This window comes from Amblyraja radiata, chromosome 1 (assembly GCF_010909765.2).
Source record: "Amblyraja radiata isolate CabotCenter1 chromosome 1, sAmbRad1.1.pri, whole genome shotgun sequence".
Classification (NCBI taxonomy): domain Eukaryota; kingdom Metazoa; phylum Chordata; class Chondrichthyes; order Rajiformes; family Rajidae; genus Amblyraja; species Amblyraja radiata.
In genome coordinates, this window is record NC_045956.1 from 133,584,242 (window position 1) to 133,608,730 (window position 24,489).

General features: G+C 42.8%; 1 protein-coding gene across 1 annotated transcript in view; it reads left to right on the forward strand.

Annotated features, from left to right (window-relative positions):
• The first annotated feature begins 576 nt into the window (after nucleotides 1–576).
• Nucleotides 577–24,489, forward strand: part of fam214b (family with sequence similarity 214 member B) — a 117,573-nt gene continuing 93,660 nt past the window's right edge. The window contains 1 exon segment of the mRNA XM_033031155.1: nucleotides 577–726. The gene's annotated coding sequence lies outside the window, so the exon portion shown is untranslated.

Consider the following 24,489-nt stretch of genomic DNA (forward strand, 5'->3'; position numbering starts at 1 on the left):
TTCCCTTGAGTGAAAGGGATCCCACATGAAGCAGCAATATTCAACATGTGGACATACAAGGCTTTTATATGCTTGGATCTTAACTTCTTTGGTGCATTTTGCAGATTGGAGATCAGATGAGGGGGGGGGGTGGGGGTGGTGAGGGGGAGGGAGGGGAGGGGAGGTGTGAGGGGGGGAAGGAGGGGGGTGGTGAGAGGGGGGGTGGTGAGGGGGAATGTGGGAGGTGAGGGATGTGTGTGGGGGGGATGTGTGTGGGGGGGGGGGTGTGGGGGGGGGGATGTGTGTGTGGGGGGGGGATGTGTGTGTGGGGGGGGGGATGTGTGTGTGTGTGTGTGTGGGGGGGGGATGTGTGTGTGTGTGTGGGGGGGGGGGGGGGATGTGTGTGTGTGTGGGGGGGGGGGGGGGGGATGTGTGTGTGTGTGTGGGGGGGGGGGGGGGGGGGGGATGTGGGTGGCGCTCGCTCTCTAACGACCGCTTGTGCCGCGTTGTATTTATAGGCGTTGCGATGCAAATGAGGCTCCGAGCGACCAATGGGCCAGCAGCTGGCGAGGGGGGCGGGCACTGGCGGAGCTCGGTCGCCTGACAACAGGCCGGAAGGAATGCATGTGTACGGAAGCCAGTGCGGGCCAGGCGACGCATTGAGCTGGGGCTCGAGCACCCGAGTGGGGACAAGGAAGGAGATCGGCGGCTTCAGATGAACGTTACAGCGAGTCGGGCGGCCCCGAGGTCAGTTGTGTTCCGGATCGAGCCGAGGAGGGGAGGGGAGGGGAGGGGTAGACTGAAGCGGGCGTTCCTCTGCCTTGTTTTCCAGTCACTCGAGCCGCTGTTAGCAGTTAGTTTCAGGAAGGAGTTAAACTCCCGACTTGCCGCAACAGATCAGCTGTGAGCTGGGCTGCTGCTCTGTGAAGGTATGCACCGCCGGGCTTTTTGTCTGTCAGCTCCAATGCATCTTGAAGATATTCAAGAGACTGACGGGCATTGCTTTTTGATTTGTGTGCAAGAATGTACTATGCTATGTCTGCGCTAATTTGTGCTGTCTTAAAACTTGCAGTTTTATAGTTTACATATCAGCGATTAAATCCTCTTTCTATATTTATAATTTCCTGGTGATAATCAAAGGAGACGGAATGTCCGAAGATAATTATAACCCTTTTCACATACAAATATTTGTCCAGAACACGAATGATCTGCGAATGTGAAGGCGGTTCGTATCAGTGTTGGTTTAATCTGTCAACTTGTTTGCCAGTCAGTGCATCAATAAAAAGGAAAAGGAGGGACTCTGGACGTCTTGTTTTATCAAAAAACTAATTTGACAATTGCAACTACGCGAATTCTTGAGTATGTATATGGCGGTTTTTCATTATAATTGGCAACGAGATTGTGTCCCCATGGTGACCATAGGAAAGTCCTTCAAAGGTTTATAAAAAAGTATTGGCATCCTCTAGTTAACCCATTGTGTTCTGGATTTCAGTGTATTGGGCCTACTTTCCCAGGCATACTTTTCCAGGATCAAGTACCACCCTTATCATCCAGTGAAATTGTGTTTGAAAGGTATTAGTTTTTTTTCAACTAAACTAAACTCTGTATATTTCCCCCCGGTGATTAAGGTAATTTATATCTGGATGCTGGAGTTTAGAAACTAGTTTTCTTTCAGTAAGTTTTCCAACCCTTTTAAGATATTTGCTCTGGTTTTTAAATACCCTATTGAAGTTCTGTGCAAACTACAGTAGCAATATTTTCTCCAGGTAGCATCTGATTTCTGGTAGCTATTGAAAAAAGTGCTGGAGTAACACAGCAGTTGAGGCAGCATCTCTGGAGAATATGGGTAGGTGATGTTTTGGGTTGGGACCCTTCTTCGGACTGATTGTGGAGAGAAAAGGAGGGGGGAAATGCCTGGAAGTGGAGGGGCAGGTCAAAGCCTGGCAAGTAATAGGTGGATACAGGTGGGAGGGAGGGGTGGGTTTGGTAGGCAGATGGTTGGACAAAGGCCAGAGATGAACAGACATAAGGTGTGAGAAAAAAGGATTGAAGAGTTGAGAATTGTGAAGCTAGAGGGAGGATTGCAGATGGAAGGGGATGGGTTTTTGAGTAAGGACAACCTCCTTCCCCCACCCCTCCTTTCCTTTTCCCACCTCTCCCCCCTGTGCCCCAACTTGACTCACACCTATTTCTCCCCTTCCACCTACATTCCTTCCTCTAGCTTCAGAATTCACAACTCTTCAATCCTTTTGTCTTGTACATTCTGACTTTTCATCTTTGGCCTTTGCCCTCCTTTCTTTCAGCTTTTCTCCTGTCCCACCCCGCCCCGATTCAGTCTGAATAAGGCTCCCGGCCCGAAACGTCACCAATCCATTTTCTCCATAAATGCTGCCAAACTTGCTGAGTTACTCCAGTACTGAGTTACTCCAGTATTTTTGACTTTATTTTGTAAACCAGCATCTGAAGTTCCTTGTTTCTACTTTCTAAATTCAAAATATCTTCCATTCAACCAGAGTTTCAGTTTTATTTTTAGTTCTAGAGATCAAGGTGACACGGGGAAAAGGTAAAGTAATGCAACTGGTAGGGAACACAGTACATTTTTGAAAATGTGGAGCATGCCCAAGATCTGATGATAGCATTTTCCTGCCAAGTGAACACAGTGGCACATTTAATGGAGCACTTACTTTGCAGCTCCAGTGACCTGGGTTCAAACCTGACCTCTGATGCTGCCTGCGGAGTTTGCAAGTTCCCTGTGACTATAAGTTTCATCCACATAATTTGATTTCTTTACACATTCCAAAAATGTGCAAGTTGCTACGTTAATTGATCATTGTCAATTGCCCCTTGCATGTAGATGAATGGTAGAATATGTGGGTGTTGGAATGAATGGGAATGGGGGGAGAATAGTCACAGAGAAACTTAGTGAAAATCATGATTTCCCTGGAAATTTGCATAGATAAAATAAGCAGAAATGGCCTCCTTCTTTGAGATTTGGACTTTAGAGATACAGCGCAGAAACATGCCCTTCGGTGCACCGAGTCCGCGCCAACAATGTATCATCCCTAGCACTATCCTATGCACAAGGGACAATTGACAATTTTGCCAAAGCCAATTAACCTATAAACCTGTACGTCTTTGGAGTGTGGGAGGAAACCAGAGCACCCAGAGAAAACCCACGGGATCACAGGGAGAACATACAAACTCCATACAGACAGCACCCGTAGTCAGGATCAAACCTGGTTCTCTGGTACCTGGTTCTCTGGTGCTGTATTGTAAGTGTAAGTGGTGGTAGTCCACAGAAGTTTCGTCAGCAAGGTGAGATACTCAGCTGATTGGCTGGGAGAGTATAGTTACTTCCATTAAAGAGCTCTACAGCTTGTCAGAAAGTTAATTAATCTGCAAATAACACACAATGGCAAAGAAACAACAACATTGTAGAAAATAGATTGTTGAATGGTTATGCCAGTATAATCATAAAATTACTAAAGGAATTCTTTGTATTGATGATGTAATATGTCATCAAAACAGAACTTTTAAGGAAAATAAAATAATCATGTACCCCTTTTATGCACATATTTCAAATTCAAGCCATTTTAGTTGAAGCAGCTAACGCAAGTTAAATTGATTGACGGCATTATTCTATTAGGCCTTTATTCTTTCTGATCTTTAAGAAAGCTCACTTATTTTATTGGCCTACTAATCCTGTTGGGAAATGTTCAATGAAAATGTCATTGTTTTCTCTTTCTTCCATTGCACCCACCATCCCCTTCCCCCAACTCCAAATTCTTCCCATCTAGTTTTCATGGTGCTACAAGGGGCAATTCTAGATGATAGTCTGGGCAAAAGGCGATTCCTGCTTCTGCACTCTTTCACGAACAGTGAGTATTTATGTTAATTATTATGCACAATGCAAAATATTTGTAAACTGGAAAGAAGAATTGTGGAATGTGTAAGGGTCTTTCTTCTCTTATAGTGAGGGCTACACACATTTGCCCAGTATCAACAGTAATCTGTCATCAAACCAGGTTTAAGAAAAAGAAAAGACTCCTGTAATTTTCTTCTACAATAAATCAGAATGCTAGTATTTATATTGAAGATCTAGAGTTTAATCCCCAAAATATGACTTTTTTTAAAAAGTGGAAATAAATAGCCATCACCATTAAGTAGTCACAAAACTATGTCTTTAAAACACAACAGTTTCACAGCTGAATTTTCAGATGTCTTTATTCGGCTGCTCAACACGACTCCATATCAATACATGCACCTCATGTTTTATAAGCGGGTTAAGTTCCTGAAAATAGCGCGTAATTCAGTATAGTTGTTTCTCACCTGGTCATTGAAGCACTTCTGCAAACGACTCGGTTGAATAAATAAAGAGCAAGAGTTAAACAGCAGTTGTGACATAGTAATTGAATGAGGATATACTGTAATAAAGCTACACTGTATGGTCAATGTTGCAAAGTCTCTCTACCGCTGGAGATTGTTGCTAAAATTGGAGAAAGCCAAGCAACAGATTAGTCTAAATTTCAAAAATTTTGCATACAAACTTGTGTGTAAACCAATTGCCCTTCATCTCTCTTCATGTCTTATACCAGAAGTACAATTGACTTCATAACAGCTGGGGCAGAGTACAGAATGTACTGACCTTTGGCCTCAGTTCAAACATGCACAATGTATATTGGTTCAATTTATACAATGTAATTTTGAACTCTCCAATTTTAGGTAAACACACATCCCCCACACACGCACTCCCCATCCCCACTTTTTTCCACTTTCTTTCCTGTGCCCCACCTAGGTGTACAGCCATTTCTCCCACTGTCCTGGCACTCCCCTTTTCCCTTACTCCCCACCACCAACCCCTTCAACCTCTATCATTTTGTCTGGTTTCACATTTCATTCCACTTCTTATCTTCCACCCTTTTGTCTCCTTTCAGACTCTAGTTTTTTTTACACCCATCTTCCAATCAAAAACCCCACTCACCTGTATTCATCTATTTCTTGGCGAGTTTGTTCTGCCCCCAAAGATAGACACAAAATACCTGAGTAACTCAGCAGGTCAGGCAGCATCTCTGGAGAACATGGATAGGTGACATTTCAGGTCAGAACCCTTCTTCATACTGCCCCCACCTCTTTCTTGCTTTTTTACTTTCTCCTCACTCCCCTGCTCCTCCCAATTACACAGTCAGAAGAAGGCTCCCAAACCAAAATGTCACCGATCCAATTCTTACACAACTGCCGCCTTACCCGTTAAGTTACTTCAGCACTCTGCATTTATTATACATGTTTACATCAATTGGATAAATCACTGAGAGCAGGAAAGACAATGGATTTAATGTTCATGGGACCCAACAGCATTCAGGACAGAGGCAAAGAAGAGAGTGAGTAAATGGGAATACAAATGACATTAACACATTATCATTTATCCCGGGAAGCAGGAGCATTGGAAAATGTGTGGAGCCGCACGAGATGGGCAATGTCCTCATTGAGTAGAAACAAGGAACTACAGATGCTGGTTTACTGAAGAACACGCAAAGTGCTGGAGTCACTCAGCAGGTCAGGTAGCAGCTCTGGAGAACATGAATAGGTCACATTTTGGGTCTGTCTGAAGAAGGGTCTTGACCCAAAAAGTCACCTATCCATGTTCTCCGAAGATGCTGCCTGACCCGTTGAGTTATTTCAGCACATTAATTCTTCAATTAGTATTTCTCCTTTGTTTTTACCGTGGCGTAAAACATGCTTTAAAAGGGCCAGTGCCTTTTGATACCAGTGCCCAAGAAGAGTAGGGTGACTGGTGGCGCAAGCATCCCTGATGAATTGCTCTGAGTGGATGGTTAAAATGCATATCAATTCCTATCTCAACAAGTACCTAGGCCCACTACAAATTGCCTACCGCCAAACGGGTCAACGGAGGATGTGATCTTGCGGGCTTTCCTCTTTGCACCGGATCACTTGGTCAATAAAAACACATACATCAGGCTGTTGTTCATACACTACAGCTCGGTCTTCAATACCGTCATCACCTCCATCCCCACCATCAACAGAACACAATCAATACGAATTGGCAGCAACACTTCCTGCTCGATAGCCATCAGCACAGGAGCACCTCAAGACTGTAAGGTCCGCCCCCTGCTCTACTCATTCTATACCCATGACTGTGTAGCGGACACAGTTCCAACTCCATCTTCAAAGTCGCCAATGACGCTACCGTTGTTGGATGAATTACAGATGATGACGAGTAGGAATATAGGGGGGAGATCGGTCGATTGACTGAATGATGCCAGAACAACAACTGTGCTCTCAATGTCAGTAAAACCAAGGAACTAATTTTTGACTTTGGAAGAGGAAGCCCAAGGATCCACAAACGTGTCTTCATCGACCGGATGGTAATGGAAAGAGTCAAAAACTACAAATTTCTGGGCAGTATCAATATCTCTACTTTTTTAGAAGATGGAGGATAGTTGGCATGTCAACGAATACCCTCTTGAACTTCTGCAAGTGCATATTCAAGAGAATTTTGACTGGTGGCATCACAGTCTGGTTTGGCAACTCTAACACCAAGGAACGAAGAAGATTGCAAGAAGCGGTGAATTTTGCCCAGTAATGACCTCCCCACCATCGAACGGTATCTACAGGAGTCACTGCCTCAAAGGCAGCCAACATTATCAGGGACCCACACCACCCTGGCCATGCTCTCATTTCACTCCTGCCATCAGGAAGAAGGTATAGAAACATAGTAAAATAAGAGTAGGCCATTCGGCCCTTCAAGCAAGCACCGCCATTCAATATGATCATAGCTGATCATCTAAAATCAGTACCCCTTAACTGCTTTTCCCCCCATATCCCTTGATTCCTTTAGCCCTAAGAGCTAAATCTAACTCTCTTGAAAACATTCAGTGAATTTGCCTCCACTGCCTTCTGTCGTAGAGAATTCTGCCTGAAAATTCTAACATCCTGGTTCAAGAGCAGCTTCCCAACAACCATCAGTCTATTAAACACCACAACCTCCAACTAAGTCTGAACTCTATAGATTTGGGGACATTATTTTTGTCTTTGCACTATTATTGTTTGTGTACATTTTTATTGTTTATTATGGTGTTTACAGAATGCTATGTTAACATGTGTTGTGCTGCTGCAAGTAAGAATTCCATTGTTCTGTTTCGGGACATATGACAATAAAGCACTTTTGACTTGACTCTTGAAGGCTAAGGAACTTAGGACGGTTAATGGAGATGTCTTGAGGACAGTTTGTATTATGGTCAAGGGGGTACAGGACTTCAATGGGGATATGAAGATGGATAAATATCCTGGGCCTGATCAGATATATCCGAGGACACTGTGGGTAGCTAGAGAAGGAATTATGCGAGCCCTATCTAAGATATATGAATCACTAGACTAAGTGGGACCCGTTGGGTCCCAGCTTCACACGGGAGTGCTGGTCCCCCAACGCAATATTCCACCTCTCCACCAATTCCAATATTGCTGGCCAGTGGGGGGGGGGGGGGGGGGGGCTTTCTGGAGCGCTAGTATGGGTGTTGTGGACCGAAGGGACTGGTTTCCAGACCACATAAAAGCACATAAAGGGCACTCACAGTTCAGTAGACACTCAGTGTGGTGTAGATTCCCAGCTCGGACTGAGAGTCGTGACCTCTCCCTCACCATCTTGCAGCGACTGAGCCACGTCCAGACATCTGGGTTTTATAGTCCCTCCCCCCCCCCCTCCAGAAGGGGAGTGGCCTTCATTGCAGTGATTGACAGGAGAGAGAACCTCAAGATTTTTTAAACACTAATAACTTTTTTATTTTTCATCAATGGGAAAAATCCCCAGGGCCTGATCATCGGAGGAGGACTCTGAGTAAGATCGCCAAAAAATCACAGCCATATATGGTAGCATTTTATTTCTAAAATCAAACAACAGTGCAAACAGGAAGTGGTCAAGATGAGACTTTTAATTATATTGATTGTTAGCCACAGGTTTTGCATGACTGGAGAATGGCTAATGTTGTGCCTCTTTAAGAAGGGCTGCATAGAGAAGCCTGGGAACTATAGACTAATGTGCTTAACATCTATGGTCAAAATATAGAGGACGTAGGTTTAAGATGAGAGGGACAGGATTTACATAAACTTAGAAAATAGGTGCAGGAGTAGGCCATTCGGCCCTTCGAGCCTGCACCGCCATTCAATATGTTCATGGCTGATCATCCAACTCAATATCCCATACCTGCCTTCTCTCCATACCCCCTGATCCCCTTAGCCACAAGGGCCACATCTAACTCCCTCTTAAATATAGCCAATGAACTGGCCTCAACTACCTTATGTGGCAGAGAATTCCAGAGATTCACCACTCTGTGTGAAAAATGTTTTTCTCATCTCGGTCCTAAAAGACTTCCCCCTTATCCTTAAACTGTGACCCCTTGTTCTGGACTTCCCCAACATCGGGAATAATCTTCCTGCATCTAGCCTGTCTAACCCCTTAAGAATTTTGTACGTTTCTATAAGATCCCCCCTCAATCTTCTAAATTCTAAAGAGTACATGCCGAGTCTATCCAGTCTTTCTTCATATGAAAGTCCTGACATCCCAGGAATCAGTCTGGTGAACTTTCTCTCTGTATTCCCTCTATGGCAAGAATGTCTTTCCTCAGATTAGGAGACCAAAACTGTACACAATACTCCAGGTGTGGTCTCACCAAGACCCTGTACAACTGCAGTAGAACCTCCCTGCTCCTATACTCAAATCCTTTTGCTATGAATGCTAACATACCATTTGCTTTCTTCACTGCCTGCTGCACCTGCATGCCTACTTTCAATAACTGGTGTACCATGACACCCAGGTCTCGTTCCATCTCCCCTTTTCCTAATCGGCCACCATTCAGATAATAGTCTACTTTCCTGTTGCCACTAAAGTGGATAACCTCACATTTATCCACATTATACTGCATCTGCCATGCATTTGCCCACTCACCCAACCTATCCAAGTCACCTTGCAGTCTCCTAGCATCCTCCTCACAGCTAACACTGCCCCCCAGCTTTGTGTCATCCGCAAACTTGGAGATGTTGCATTCAATTCCCTCGTCCATATCATTAATATATATTGTAAATAGCTGGGGTCCCAGCACCGAGCCTTGCGGTACCCCACTAGTCACTGCCTGCCATTGTGAAAAGGACCCGTTTACTCCTACTCTTTGCTTCCTGTCTGCCAGCCAGTTCTCTATCCACATCAATACTGAACCCCCAATACCGTGTGCTTTAAGTTTGCATACTAATCTCTTAGGTGGGACCTTGTCGAAAGCCTTCTGAAAATCCAGATATAACACATCCACTGGTTCTCCCTTATCCACCCCACTAGTTACATCCTCGAAAAATTCTATAAGATTCGTCAGACATGATTTACCTTTCATAAATCCATGCTGACTTTGTCCAATGATTTCACCACTTTCCAAATGTGCTGCTATCCCATCTTTAAATACTGACTCTAGCAGTTTCTCCACTACCGATGTTAGACTAACTAGTCTGTAATTCCCTATTTTCTCTCTCCCTCCCTTTTTAAAAAGTGGGGTTACATTAGCTACCCTCTAATCCTCAGGAACTACTCCAGAATCTAAAGAGTTTTGAAAAATTATCACTAATGCATCCGCTATTTCTGAGATGCAGCCTATCTGGCTCTGGGGATTTATCGGCCTTTAATCCATTCAATTTACCTAACACCACTTCCCGGCTAACCTGGATTTCACTCAGTTCCTCCATCTCATTTGACCCCCGGTCCCCTGCTATTTCCGGCAGATTATTTATGTCTTCCTTAGTGAAGACAGAACCAAAGTAGTTATTCAATTGGTCTGCCATGTCCTTGTTCCCCTTGATCAATTCACCTGTTTCTGACTGCAAGGGACCTACATTTGTTTTAACTAATCTTTTTCTCTTCACATATCTATAAAAACATTTGCAGTCCGTTTTTATGTTCCCTGCCAGCTTTCTTTCATAATCTATTTTCCCTTTCCTAATTAAGCCCTTTGTCCTCCTCTGCGGGACTCTGAATTTCTCCCAGTCCTCTGGTAGGATGCTTTTTCTGGCTAATTTGTATGCTTCATCTTTTGTTTTGATACTATCCCTGATTTCCCTTGTTATCCACGGATGCACTACCTTCCCTGATTTATTCTTTTGCCAAACTAGGATGAACAATTGTTGTAGTTCATCCATGCAGTCTTTAAATGCCTTCCATTGCCTATCCACCGTCAACCCTTTAAGAATCAATTGCCAGTCTATCTTGGCCAATTCACGTCTCATACCCTCAAAGTTACCTTTCTTTAAGTTCAGAACCCTTGTTTCTGAATTAATTATGTCACTCTCCATCCTAATGAAGAACTCAACCATATTATGGTCACTCTTGCCCAAGGGGCCACGCACAACAAGACTGCTAACTAACCCTTCCTCATTACTCAATACCCAGTCTAGAATAGCCTGCTCTCTCGTTGGTTCCTCTACATGTTGGTTTAGAAAACTATCCCGCATACATCCCAAGAAATCCTCTTCCTCAGCACCCCTGCCAATTTGATTCACTCAATCTATATGTAGATTGAAGTCACCCATTATAACTGTTTTACCTTTGTTGCACGCATTTCTAATTTCCTGTTTGATGCCATCCCCAACTCCGCTACTACTGGTGGCCTGTACACAACGCCCACTAGCGTTTTCTGCCCCTTAGTGTTTCGCAGCTCTACCCGAGGGATATGAACCTGAGGGATAATTTTTTCATCAAGGGTGGTGGGTATATGGGACCAGTTGCCAGTGGAGGCAGTTGAGCCAGGAACTATAACAGCATCTAAAAGACATTTGGATGGTATATTGAGGGGAAAGGTTTAGAGGGAAGTGCCAAATGGGACTAACTTAGATGGGGCATTGAGGTCAGCATGAATGAGTTGGGCCAATGTGCCTGTTTCCATACTTTATGACGCTATAACCCAAATTGGCAGCAACATTGATCAAGCAACATTGAGGTGAATGAGACATTTGAAAATCCAGATCAATTTGTCCCTGACTCATTCTGGGTTTTTGAATGCATATGCATTTTGCTCCTGGGCTGTCAGACTGATTTCATTTTATACCGAGCCATAGATTCATGCAGCACTGGAACAACCTAATTTAGCTTCCCACATCCATGCTGATTGCTGTGTCTCCTTGCAATAACTCATAGGGCCTGAATCGCTCTTATTCATTTCTGATCCAGGTACCTGTCCAATTGCCTTCCATCAGTTTTGGTTCAAATTGTGTTTTAATAATATGGTTACTCAAACAAAATCAGAACTCGCAGAAACAATCCTACCTTGAATCTGGGAACATATCTGAGAAGATAATTCTATAACCAATAGCTGTAATTTGAGGGGTCAGCGGGTCGTCTGTTTGGTCAGCAGGGGCACGCCAAAGGGCCTTTTTCTGTGCCGTATGACTGTCACAAATACAGTCCTGGGATGGAAAATTGAAATTTAGGCCTATAAAACCTGGAAAATTAATCCTAAATTGCAGAAATGTGATGTATAATACAATTTTTACAATGCAAATATTTTTATTTTGGTTTCTGAGACAGTCAGACATCTTTTGAAATTAAATCTATACATAACTAAACCTCTGATCTTGTGCTCTTCCGGTTTACGCGTTTCTTCTATTTGTGCAAAACGGTACACGATAGCGCTACGATTTTTCGTCAGCTCACTCACCTTTCTCATGTGCAGCGGATGCACCAAGTTTCGTTCCGATCGGTAGTATGTTGTGAAAGTTAGCAAGGTTTAAAAATCTTAAAAACCGCCCATGCGCAGATCGATCTCTCCTGCCAGTCTGCGCCACGCGGATTGGTCGCTTCTCCTGTCACTCCCCGGGACTTCCGCCCCTTCCTGTGACATCGCGTCTTTACTGGAGCCGAGGATGGCTGATGGAAGTTTCCAACCTGGAGAGGTGAGGGAGGGATTGGGGGAGGGTAGGAGGAGATGGAAAAGAAGAGGGAGGAGGTGAGAAGGGAGAGTGGGGGAGGAGAGGGAATAGAGGTAGAGAAGGGGTGAGGAGAGGGGTGTGGGGGAGGTAGGGAGTGGGGAATAAAGGGAGAGGTGGGCAGTGGTGAGGTGAGAAGGAACAGGGGAGGTGAGAAGTGGGGAGGTGGGGGATAGAGAGACAGGAGGGGGGTACGGAGGGGAGAGGATTATGGAGGGGGTGACTGAGGGTGGGGGAAAGGAGAGGGGGAGAGAGAGGTGAGGGAGGGGAAAGAAGGGAGAGAGTGCTAGGGATGAGGTCAAATGAGCTATGCCTGTGCAGTTGGGGGCTTTGGGTGAGTGGTGGAATATTGCATTAGGGGACCAAGCCTCCTGTGTGACAGGAACCCAATGGGTCCCACAGTCTAGTTCAAATTAAAATCAGCAAAGTTATAAATGTAAATTGTGCAAGAAGTCCTCTTGCTTGTTAAATTTGCCTGTTTTATTCCTGGCAAATGACATCTTACCTTTGGGCTTAAAATCTTTTGCTTGTCGACTTTCCTATGGTTCTTTCATTTCCTCTTAATTGGGTGCTGCAGGGGCTTTTGAACTTCACCACCCTCCTTTTTATTTCTGGCATTAGTACGCTTAATCCTTTTAGAAGCTTCCCTTGTTAGGCTTGAATTGCCTCCGATACAGACACTTTGATCAATACCTCGTCGTTCTTCTAAAAGGGAATTCTGCCACCAAAATCACTAAGTGGCAGAGGTGTGATTTTTTTTTTGGGGGGGGGTGGGGGGGGGGGGGGGGGGGGATGATCGCAGAATAAATTACTATTGAATGTGAAAAATATAGGTTTCAAGACTCACTTTTTATATGCACATTTCCAGAATAGAATTTCAATCTTGAATGACACAGAGTGCAACAATCTGAAAGGAGTGCAGAGAAGATTCATGAGGATTTTGCCAGAACATGAGAGATTGAGCTGTAGGAACAGGTTGGGCAGGCTAGAACTTTAATCCTTGGCGCAGAGGAGGCTGATGATGTTTGCCTGTCATGATTTTTAATTCTTGGTTCATTCATCCAGCCAGCTGGTGACATGACTGCTTTACATTTCAGGTTTGTAGGTCACTAATTATTTTTTTAACAAGGAAGCCATCAACCTATTTAGGATGGAGAAACTGCAAATGCTGGTTTATGAAAGAAGACATTTAGGACAGGCTGCTGCAAGAATTTCCATGATGTACAAGTCATAACACAGCACAACAGGTCATAAAGAAAACTAATTGTTTAATTGATGGGGAGCATATTTTTCCATTGTCAAATTTTAGACACTAGATAATAGGTGCAGGAGTAGGCCATTCGGCCCTGAGCCAGCACCTCCGTTCAATGTGATCAGTATTAATGGACATCTGATCCAAGATAATTAAGAACTTTTCAACTTCTTCATTTGCATATCTCAGTGCCAAGCACAGGATGGCCTAATTCTGCACCTATCTTTTAAGATCTTATGAAGTACCAGGTGATTCAGATGTAATTCTGGGATTAGCTGCTGATCACATTTGCACCATCACTAACATTACCATTGTCAACATTATTAGAACCCACATGTAGTTCTGTTCAACCGATGAGTTCCTCATGCATGTCTTTGTTAACTCCTATACCAGAATATTACTTGATGCATCACCTCTTTCCATTCATGTGTCACTCTGGTGAGCTCCGTAAGCTCCTAGAGAAACATCAGGATTTTGTTGACAATAAAATCTCTTACTTGTTTTCAAATCCATGTTGACAGAGAAAAAAACTTGTTTTCAAATACATATATTGCCGTGTGTGTCAAGTTCTGACCTTCCCCAGCTGTATCTTCCCCAAGGTATCTGACTTCTTAAGTATTCCCAATTTTAATCTTTCTGTTGGCAGCTGTGTTTTGAGCAGCACTCTTTGTTCATATATACCACTTTTGAATAAACATAGAATATTTAACACTTGAATATGCCATTTATCCACAGCATGTCTGGGAGCATCTCTGGCAAACATGGACAGGTGCTTTTCAGTTAGGAGCTTCTTCAAACTGATTATAGTAGGGGGTGGGAGCTAGAAAAGGGGTAGGGACCGCACAAAGCCTGCCAAGTCATAGGTGGAGGCAGGTGAAGGGGATTTGATTGGCTAATGGGTGGACAAAGGCTAGAGATGGAAAAAGAGACAAGACTGTAAGACAAGGAAAGAAAGGAAGTAAAGGAAGACACAAAATTCCGGAGCAACTCGGCGGGTCAGGCAGTATCTCTGGAGAGAATGAATGGGTGAAGTTTCGGGTCGAGACCCTTCTTCAGACTGATGTCAGGAGAGGGGGCGGGACAAAGATAGAATGTAATCAGAGACAGTAAGACTGGTGGGAGAACTGGGAAGGGGGAGGGGATGGAGAGAGAAAGCAAAGACTATCTGAAGTTAGAGAAGTCAATGTTCATACCGCTGGGGTGTGAACTACCCAAGCAAAATATGAGATGCTGTTCCTCCAATTTGCACTGGGCCTCACTCTGACAATGGAGGAGGCCCAGGATAGAAAGGTCAGATTGGGAATGGGATCACCAAACCTGCGCTTGTTCTCACCGATGTGAAAAGAAGTGAAATGTAAAGCTAGAGGGAGAGATATAGGTGGAGAGGATGGGTGTGGGTGGAAGGAAGAGCAGGTTAGTGGGGGAAAATGGGTGTGCAGCCGGATGGGGCACTGGGATGAAAGTTAAGTAAGAGCTGTTACCTAAAATTGGAGAATTTGTTGGAATGTGTTGTAAGCTACCCAAGCGGAATATGACCTGCTGTTCTTTCAGTTAGCATGTGGCCTCACTCTGGGAATGGAGGAGGCCGAGGGCAGAAAGGTTTGTACGGGACATAGTTGGCAACTGGAAGATCTAGCTAGCCTTGGCAGACCGAGTCATAAAGTGATACAATGTGGAAACGGGCCCTTCGGCCCAACTTGTCCACACCGGCCAACATGTCCCAGCTACATTAGTCCCAACTGCCTGCGTTTATAGTCATGGAGTGGAAATATTTGATGAAACAATAGCCAGGTCTATGCTTGATCTTGCCAAAGTAAAGGAGGCAACACTGGGTGCACTGATTGCAACAGGGGTGCATGCGAACAGATGTCTCACCTGGTAAGGCTGCTGGGTTCTCTGGATGGTTGTGAGAGGGAAGGTGTAATGACAGGTGTTGTATGTTGTGCGGTTGCAGGGGAAAGTAGCTGAGGATTGCTGGGACACGCTAGAGGCAGGAAACATGTTCCCGATGTTGGGGGAGTCCAGAACCAGGAGCCACAGTTTAAGAATAAGGGGTAAGCGATTTAGGACGGAGATGAGGAAACACTTTTTCACACAGAGAGTTGTGAATCTGTGGAATTGTCTGCCTCAGGGGGGTGGAGGCCGGTTCTCTGGATACTTTCAAGAGAGAGCTAGATAGGGCTCTTAAAGATAGCGGAGTCAGGGGATATGGGGAGAAGGCAGGAATGGGGTACTGATTGTGAATGATCAGCCATAATCACATTGAATGGTGGTGCTGGCTTGAAGGGCCAAATGGCCTACTCCAGCACCGATTGTCTATTGATTGAGTGTTTTGGGTGGGAAGAGATGAGTGAATCAATGAGTTGCGGAGGGAGTGCAACTCAACGCAAAGTGTTGAAGGATGGGGATGAGAACCTGTGACTGGTGGTAGGATCACTTTGTCCAACCATCGGCCAATGAAACCCCCCCCCCCTCCCCCTCTCACCTGTACCACCTACCACTTGCAAGACTTTGTTCCACACCAACATCTTTCCAGCCTTCCCCTTAATACAACCAGTCTGAAGAAAGATGCTGACCAAAACATCACCTACCCATGTCGTCCGAAATGCTACCTGATCGATGAGTTACTCCTGCACATCATGTTCTGCGCAAAATTCCAGCATCAAGTTCCTTGTGTCTCCTTCACTCACTATATCTGTGCTGACAATTATGGCAGTTTAATCTGCACACCTGCCTGCACATCCCTAAATTTCCTGCCTTGTTATAATATCTGTTTCCACGATTTCTCCTGGCAGTGCATTCCAGGTGTGATTGATTCTGTGTTTTCAAGAAAAAAATGCCCATGAGGGTATGGCAGTGGATACTGACGGCATGGATTTAAAAAAGGCATTTGATGAAGTCCCTTGTTTTATGCTAATGTGGTGGCAGAGATAGATACAATAGTATAGGAAGGAACTGCAGATGCTGGTTTAAACCGAAGATAGACACAAAATGCTGGAGTAACTCAGCGGACCAGGCAGCATCTCTGGAGAGAAGAAATGGGTGACATTTCGGGTCAGGATAGTCTGAAGAAAGGTCTTGACTCGAAACGTCGCCTATTCCTTCTCCATAGATATGATAGTGGCATTTAAGTGGCTTTTAGATAGGCACGTGAATAGATTTAGATCACATGCAGGCAGTGGTGATTAGTTTAACTTGGAATCATGTTCAGCCTGTACATTGTGGACCAAAGGGCCTGTTCCTATGCTTTTCAGTTGTATTTCATTCGGTACTCTCAGCAGCAAATTACAAAATTTCACATACATTCATTTATATTGGGTTTAAGGCTGGGATGAGCTCTGGCTCTAGTACAGTTCCTCTGTGCATAAGTTGCAAGCTTCTCTCCTCTATGAAATTATCTTTGTCAACAGGAATTCAGTGTAAACTAGTATCATGCTGTCATTCTCATAATAGGAAACCTCGTGAGGATCATCAGACTGGCATGTTAGAATTGCTATACATGGAATAGAATACTTGAATGTTTGAGACTTTGCTAAATGTTTAACATGTTCCCAGCTGTTGTTCAATGGAGCTTTCTGATCTCAATGTTTGATTTTTGCACTTGACTCTATTCCGAGTGCAGGGCAGTTCTTTAATTTGCAACTCCAGGGGAGAGGCTTTACATTGTAAAGTTGAAATATTGAAAATTACCACTTTAACTGATCTGACAGCATGCACTGCAAATTCTGAGATTAAGTGATACATTTAAATCAGCATTTTAATTATTCCCTTAAAGGGGTGGGGGGAGGTTGGAGGTTGGTGGAGAGCAATGTTAAGTTGGGGCAAATAAAAATTAAGAAATTCAGGGGAGCTGAATATTTTGATAAATATTTTTGCTCCTTTGTTCCATTATTGGAGTTGTTCACTTGACCCATAACAATACAATGTCATTGAGTCCACGGTACCTGTTTGTTTTTTTGCTAAGCCACCCCAAAAAGGTGAATTAAAAAAAAATATGCTCTAGCTGATTTAAATTGCTGACCTGCTGTCAATGTCTAATTTAAATATCTCCTCATAATTGTGGTTTCCTATTTCTGCTATTTTCATTCCCTTTGGGTTTATTATAAATTCTATTATGGGGTGTCACAAGTGTAGGAATAGTCATTGAGCTTGTTCTGTCTTTTAATGAGTTTCTGCATATTAATCTTGTATACCTATCTGTGCTCCATTCTCCCTTTTGAAAGACATGATAAAAAAAAACCCCCACAGTTAATAGGAATGTTACAAAATTTTGAGATTTTAAAAATCAAGCGTGTAATTTATCCCATCAGATAAAGCATAAAAATAACTTTAATTTGATACCTAACTCACTTTCATATCTTCAGTATTAAAAAAGTTATGGTCATTTTCATACTCGGAAATTAGCATCTTGTTCCCTATTGCTTTTCCATTGACCTAACACAAAAGCTGCAATCGTGGACAATCAAAAGCCCATAACTTTCTGAAAAATTAAGAGAACTGAAAGAAATTTTCAGTTATTATAGATTGAAGCATTCTGAAACAAATATGAAACATCTTACTTGTATGACCTGAAATGAAAGCATATAATTAGTGAGTTACCTAATTGTAGCTAATTACTAAATTGACCGTTGTGACGGAAATAGTAATAAACACAGAGACTGCCTTGAAAATTCAAAAATGTGATATTCTCAAGATCAGAGCTTTAATATTATTGTATTATATGCTGTAAGTCTGTAACAGACAGGTAAAGAAATTACAATTTTTAGCAAACGACCAAGTCTTTATGGAGAAGATCAGTTGCTAGCTGGAACATTGGCATATCATAATCAGTAGCATCATCATACTCCTCAGATTATAACCAATAAGCAACTCTGTACATCTTGTTTTTCCTCAACTTTTCAATTTTGGCATTGTAAACTACAAGTTTACAACTACAACAAACCACACATGACATGCCTTTCTGCCCGCTACTTTCCCATTAAGAATGTCCTGTAGGTCATCACATTTGGAGTAGTCCAAATTCGGATAATCTCTGCGAATGCTGTCTAAATCAGTCTCTTTTGCTGGGCATTTGGATTGACAATTTTACATTTCTTCTTCGGAGACATCTGTTTAAAGCGTAAAGACAAAAAAACACTGAACAGCATTAACAGAAACAAGTTATTTGCAGTTTTAGAAAAAAAGGTAGAAATAATAAAGTTAAACGTTAAAACATAGTAAATACCCAACAAAAAAATCATATTTATCAGTTTCATCAAATCAATTAAATTCACCTAATCAATTCATCTAAATTCAATTACTAGATCTAAACATCTATCTATTTCTTAAGAAAAGGCTAAATTTTTTAAATAGCCTAAGTATCCAAATAACAAATAACAAACTGATCCCATTCACACAAGAATTCACAATATAACATGATTTTTAAATCTCACTGTCATGAATTTATGTGCCAAATAGAAGGAATTTAATGTTTAATTCCCATAAATTAATCCAGAAACATCCACTCTCAAGATAATAAAAATCATTATTTTTTGCATAATACATCCGACTAAAATGGTTCTGTGGATATTTAGTATGAAAATATTGATCATGGATAGACAATAACACAAAATATAGATCATTTAGATGTTCTTGTGACATGATTGTGCAAAAAAATAATGAATTTGATTATCTTGAGAGTGGCTGCTTCTGGAATGTGATCGATTGGAATGTTGCCGTTGCCATAAACTTTAAGGCCATATTGGCAGGCAAGACATGGCCGATTCGTAAATTGCCTAAATAACATTTTTTGCATCATAAGATTAAAATGAAGCCACACCAAAAAGCAAGATAATATGTTAAATAAACGACATACCTTTTGTTTTGTCCAGATATTGTGATCCGTGATGTTGAAGGCGTTAGAAGTCGTGTTTAACTTTAATCTAACGACACAATCGTCCAGCATTTTTTTTTTTTTGAACCTGGGAACAGAAGCCCGAACGAATTTTCTTCATCAGCTAGCAGCCCGAGGAAATCCCTCTACAACAACCAATACAAACCTGCATTTTAAGCCTGCCCCCCCCCCCCCCCCCCCCCCCCCCATCTATGTGATTTCTCAATTCCCCAGAGTATCTTAAAAGTCACTAAAATTATCTTTTAAAAGTAGCTAACCCGACTTGGTTGTTTTAGTTTGCACATTTTTCTTGGAGTTAGTGTAATCCTGGGTCATAATTTAACCCTTAGAGACCAGGTATTGTTCTGGTAAGCATTTCATCCAAGGCGAATATTTATCACCCAAACGACTGGTACTCGGGACTGAATGTACAGCTACAAATGATTACTATGCTCTGGTGCACTTCTAGATACAAATACCAACATTCATTACCATTTTAATTATATTCTGCATCTTTTCATGATACTTGTCTGTTCATGGATCACAAAGTCTATCTGATCCTTGCCACCACAATTGTTTCACTCTGGCTCGCCAATTGGAACATTTCAGAATCGCTTTCTGTCCATGGAGTGAAAACAATGATAAAAGTAACATGGAGTGAAAACAATGATAAAAGTAACCATTTTTAAAATTATTTTTTTATGAACATCATGAAGAAGGGTCTCGACCCAAAAGGTAACCTATTCCTTCGCTCCATAGATGCTGCCTCACCCGCTGAGTTTCTCCAGCATTTTTGTCTATCATGATAGTGCTGATGACTTGTATCCCTGAAGATGTCCTGTACCTTTATGAACAGGACATAAGAATGTAAGAAATACATTTGGCCCTTCAAGCTGGTTATTGTTCATTGAAGTGGAGGCACGGGGGAAGTCAAGTGTCTGTGTTGCTTATTTGACTGGTGCATCCCCGTCACTTCCGTCAGCAGATGATCAGTAAAGCTTGAGTTGGTCTAACTAACGTTTTTGTGAGTTGTCTGTTTTTTTTATTAAGAAGTGAACCTTATCATAACTTCATTTATCAAGGTTATGGCTGCTCTACCACTTCACTTGCATAATGGTTTTGAATAAACTCAGTGACGGAACCTCTGCGGGTCTCTGGTTTAAAGAATTCTAGAGATGTGCCACACTCTCAGTGCAGAAATTATTTCTCATCTCACTTCAAAATGACCTAATCCTGTGGTAAGTTCTGTTTTCCTCAACCAGGGGAAGTGTGCTTCCCACATCTGCCCAATGAGCACTGTCAGAATTGTGTAAGTTTCAATGAGACCTTCTCTCATTCTGGAGAATACAGGTCTAATCTACTCAACCTCTGCTCATACTCGCAAATCCACCATCCGTGGAGGACACAAAGTGCTGAAGTAACTCGGCAGGCCAGGCAGCATCTCTGGAGAACATTGTTAGGTGACATTTCGGGTCTAGAACTTTCTCCAGTCTGAAATGTTCTCCAGTGATGCTGCCTGACCTGTTGAGTCACTACAGCACTTTGTGTCATTTTGTGTATTAACCAACATTTGCAGGTCTTTGTTTCCACCATCTCTGGAACCAGTCTCTATTCTCTATATCCTCTTTGAGGCCAGGCAACACAATTAGATACAATAGACCATGCCTGGTCTCTCCTGGGCACCTTTATAAATGCAGTAATTTGAAGTTACTTCTGGTTGATGGCCCTTTTTATTGGAATGGCAAGAGAAAAAAATGCATTTTTAATCTGTAGTAAAGGTGGATGAGGGAAGAGTTCTCTGATATGGTTAAATCAGGGTGACCAAGGAATAAGCTGTAAACACAATTATCAGGACAACCAGTGAATGAGAAGAGTTAGAAAGTGAGAACAAAGACAAAAGCAAGTAGAAGTTGCTAAATGCAGAGCATGCTCAGCAGTTCAGGCTTGGGCGTGTCCTCCATGCTCACAGGGTGAAAAATAAACAAGATGAATTCCAGATGGACAATTGATACAGATGAATATCAGATTATCTATATTAAGTCCAGAAAGTTGCAACATACCCATTTGGAAGATGGTGTGCTGCTCTTTAAGCTTGTGTTGGCAGGACCTATCGGAGGGATGTGTAGGAAAGAACTGCAGATTCTGGTTTAAATCGAAGGTCGACACAAAATGTTGGAGTAACTCAGCGGGACAGGGAGCATCTCTGGAGAGAAGGATTGGGTGAGGTCTCAGAAGAAGGGTCTCGACCCGAAACGTCACCCATTCCTTATCTCCAGAGATGCTGCCTGTCCAGACAAGCTTTTTTTAATTCAGCGAGTAGACGGTGCCTAAAATGCACTGCAGGGCAGATGATACATTTGCAATATATAAGATCAGGCCAGAAATAGATGTATTCAGATCATGTGCAGGCAGATGGGATTAGATAGATTGGCATCATAGGAGTGGGAATGTGGTGCCAGACTGTTCCTGTTCTGTACTGTTTACATATCAAAAATATCATGTACTGTGTTCTCCATATTAAGTATCACTTGAAAGCACTAAGAGAATGGTGCAAAGGTGAGCCGTTGGCCTTATTCCTGCACTGTACTGTGTACTTATCAAAAATGTCACGTACTATGTTCTCCATATTAAGCATCACTTGAAAGCATTAAGGCCTTATTTCTGCATTGTACTTGTAAAGGAGTGATAGCTGACACACTGTAACCTTTACTGGTAGTTTATTATAGCACATGGCACACACGTCCCAGCACTGACTGCATCCAGCCTTCAGGCGTACTGGGACCTAGTGGGAGGAACAAAGGGAGGATACTACAGTTATACTAATATGATGGGGCGTGGTTAGTGGTGATGAGGTAACTACATTATAGGTTGCATGCATAACCCATCTACAGTACTGTTCTACATATCCAAAATATCATGGCCTGTAGACATAAGGAACTGCAAATGCTGGTTTACAAAGAAAGAGACTAAGTGCTGAAGTAGCACAGTGGCTTGGGCAGCATCTCAAGTGGACTTGAATAGGTGATGATTTAAGTCGAGACCCTTTGCCAGTCATTGTAATCGTGGGGAGAAAGCCCAGCAAGTGACAGGTGGACATACATGAGGGAGTTTTGATTGGTGGACAAAGGCTAGAGATTTGAAGAAGACAAAAGGCTGTGAGATAAGGAGAGAAGAGGTGAAAAAGTGAAGCTAGAGGAAGGTATAGGTGGCGGGGGGGAGGGGGAAAGGCTGCTGTTGGTTCTTTACCTAAAATTGGGGAATTCAATGTTCATACCATTGGGTTTGTAAGCTGCCCAAGCAGAATGTGAGATATGCCTAGTTTGGCAACTCAAAGGCCCAGGAATGAAGGAGGCTATAGAGAGTGCTCCATCACAGCTACAGACCTCCCTGCCATTGAAGGGATCTATAGGAAGAGATGCCTCACAAAAGCAGCCAATATCAACATACACCCACACAGACCATGCACTCATTTCGCAACTACCACTGGAAAGAAGGTACAGGAGCCTAAAAACTATGACCACCGGGTTCAAGAACAGCAACCATCAGGCTCTTGAACAGTACATAACATTAATCTCAGCAGCTTTGATCTTCTATGGTCTGTGTCCATGGTTGCCTTGTATTATTATATTTTTGATTATTTATTATCTTTGTGTTATTGCATTGAGGGGGACTGTAAAGCTGCAGCAAGTAAGGATTCCGATTCGTCGAACACTTGCTCGCTGTCTGACAAGGCCTGCCAGCTCCCTGGTTGGTAACCATTTTAATTCCACCTCCCTTTCTCAAACTGACCTTTCTGTCATTTGCCTCTTCCGCTGCCAGAGTGAGGCCACATGCAAACTGGAGGAACAGTACTTTGTGTTTCACTTTTACAACTTTAAGTAATACTCCTCCCTTTGCCCCCAGACTTCTTGTTATATATGATTTGCAAGATACCAGATACCAGTAAAGTTCAATTACGTTTTCTTTTTGGGCACATAACATCCTTCAGTACATTGCCACTGGTTTGGTATCTCCAGACATTGCTGTATAACCTAGATCAGCTAGCTTTTCATATCAATGTACTTGAGGAAAACCCTGTGTTTTTCTTTTTTTTTTTTAAATGGCTATCTGTAGTGGGCACATAATTTTGAAGTAATTTGATTGATGCCATAGCAGCCATGTTGTTCACACATTGAATATGACCTTCAATGTGAAATTGTAATCTATCTTGATGGTTTTCTTCTCTCTCCTCCTTTGGTTGATCGGGTCATTGTACAGTGGAACATCTTTTAGTATTGCTTTGTTATCTGTCCTCCTGCCTTTCCTGCAGTTACTTGTTTCTATCACCAAAAAGTTAATCTGCAAGTCAAATCGGCAGTAAAGAAAACTAACTCAATGCTAGCATTTATTTCAAGAGGGCTTGTATGCAAAAACAGGGATGAAATGCTGAGGCTCTGAGGTGCAGGTAAGGCCGCATTTGGAATATTGTGAGCAATTTTGATTCTGGAGGTTTACAAGAACGATCCCAGGAATGAGTAGGTTAACCTTTGATGAGTGTTTGTCGGCACTGGGCCTGTATTCGTTAGAGGTTAGAAGAATGAGGGGGGACCTCATTGAAACATACAGAATAGTGAAAGACTTGGGTGGAGTGGGTGTAGAGAGGATATTTCCACTGGTGGAAGAGTCCAGGATTAGAGGTCATCGCCTCAGAATTAAAGGACGTTCTTTTAGGAAGGAGATGAGGAGAAATGTAATTAGTCAGAGGGTGGTGAATCTATGGAATTCTTTGCCACAGAAGGCTGTAGAGGCCATCAGTAGATATTTTTAAGGCCAAGATAGATTTTTGATTAGTACAGGTGTCAGAGGTTATAGGGAGAAGGCAGGAGAATGGGGTTAGGAGGGAGAGAAGGATCGGCCATGATTGAATGACTGAGTAGACTTGATGGGCCGAATGGCCTAATTTTACTCCTATCACTTATGGCCTAATGGTACCATGGTCTGTTTCATTCCTCAATTTCTAGCCCACTTGCCATTTCTTTTTTCCAAAAATAAAATGTTATATAACCCAGCCATAATTGTATGTTCTAAACATACTTGAGGTAAAAGACTGTTGAGGGGTGGCACAGTGGTGCAGCGGTAGAGTTCCAGCACCAGAGACCTGGGTTTGATCCTGACTAATGCTGTTGGCTGCACGGAGTTTATGTGTTCTCCCTGTGACTGCATGGGTTTTGTTCGGGTGCTCCGGTTTCCTCCCACACTACAATGATGTATAAGTTTGTAGGTTAATTGGCTTCGGTTTGTTATAAAATTGTCCCTCGTGTGTAGGATAGTGTTAGTGTATGGGGTGATCGCTGGTCGGCATGGACACGGTGGGCCGGAGGGTCTGTTTCCACGTTGTATCTCTAAAATCTAAAGACTGCTAATGTTGGAAATC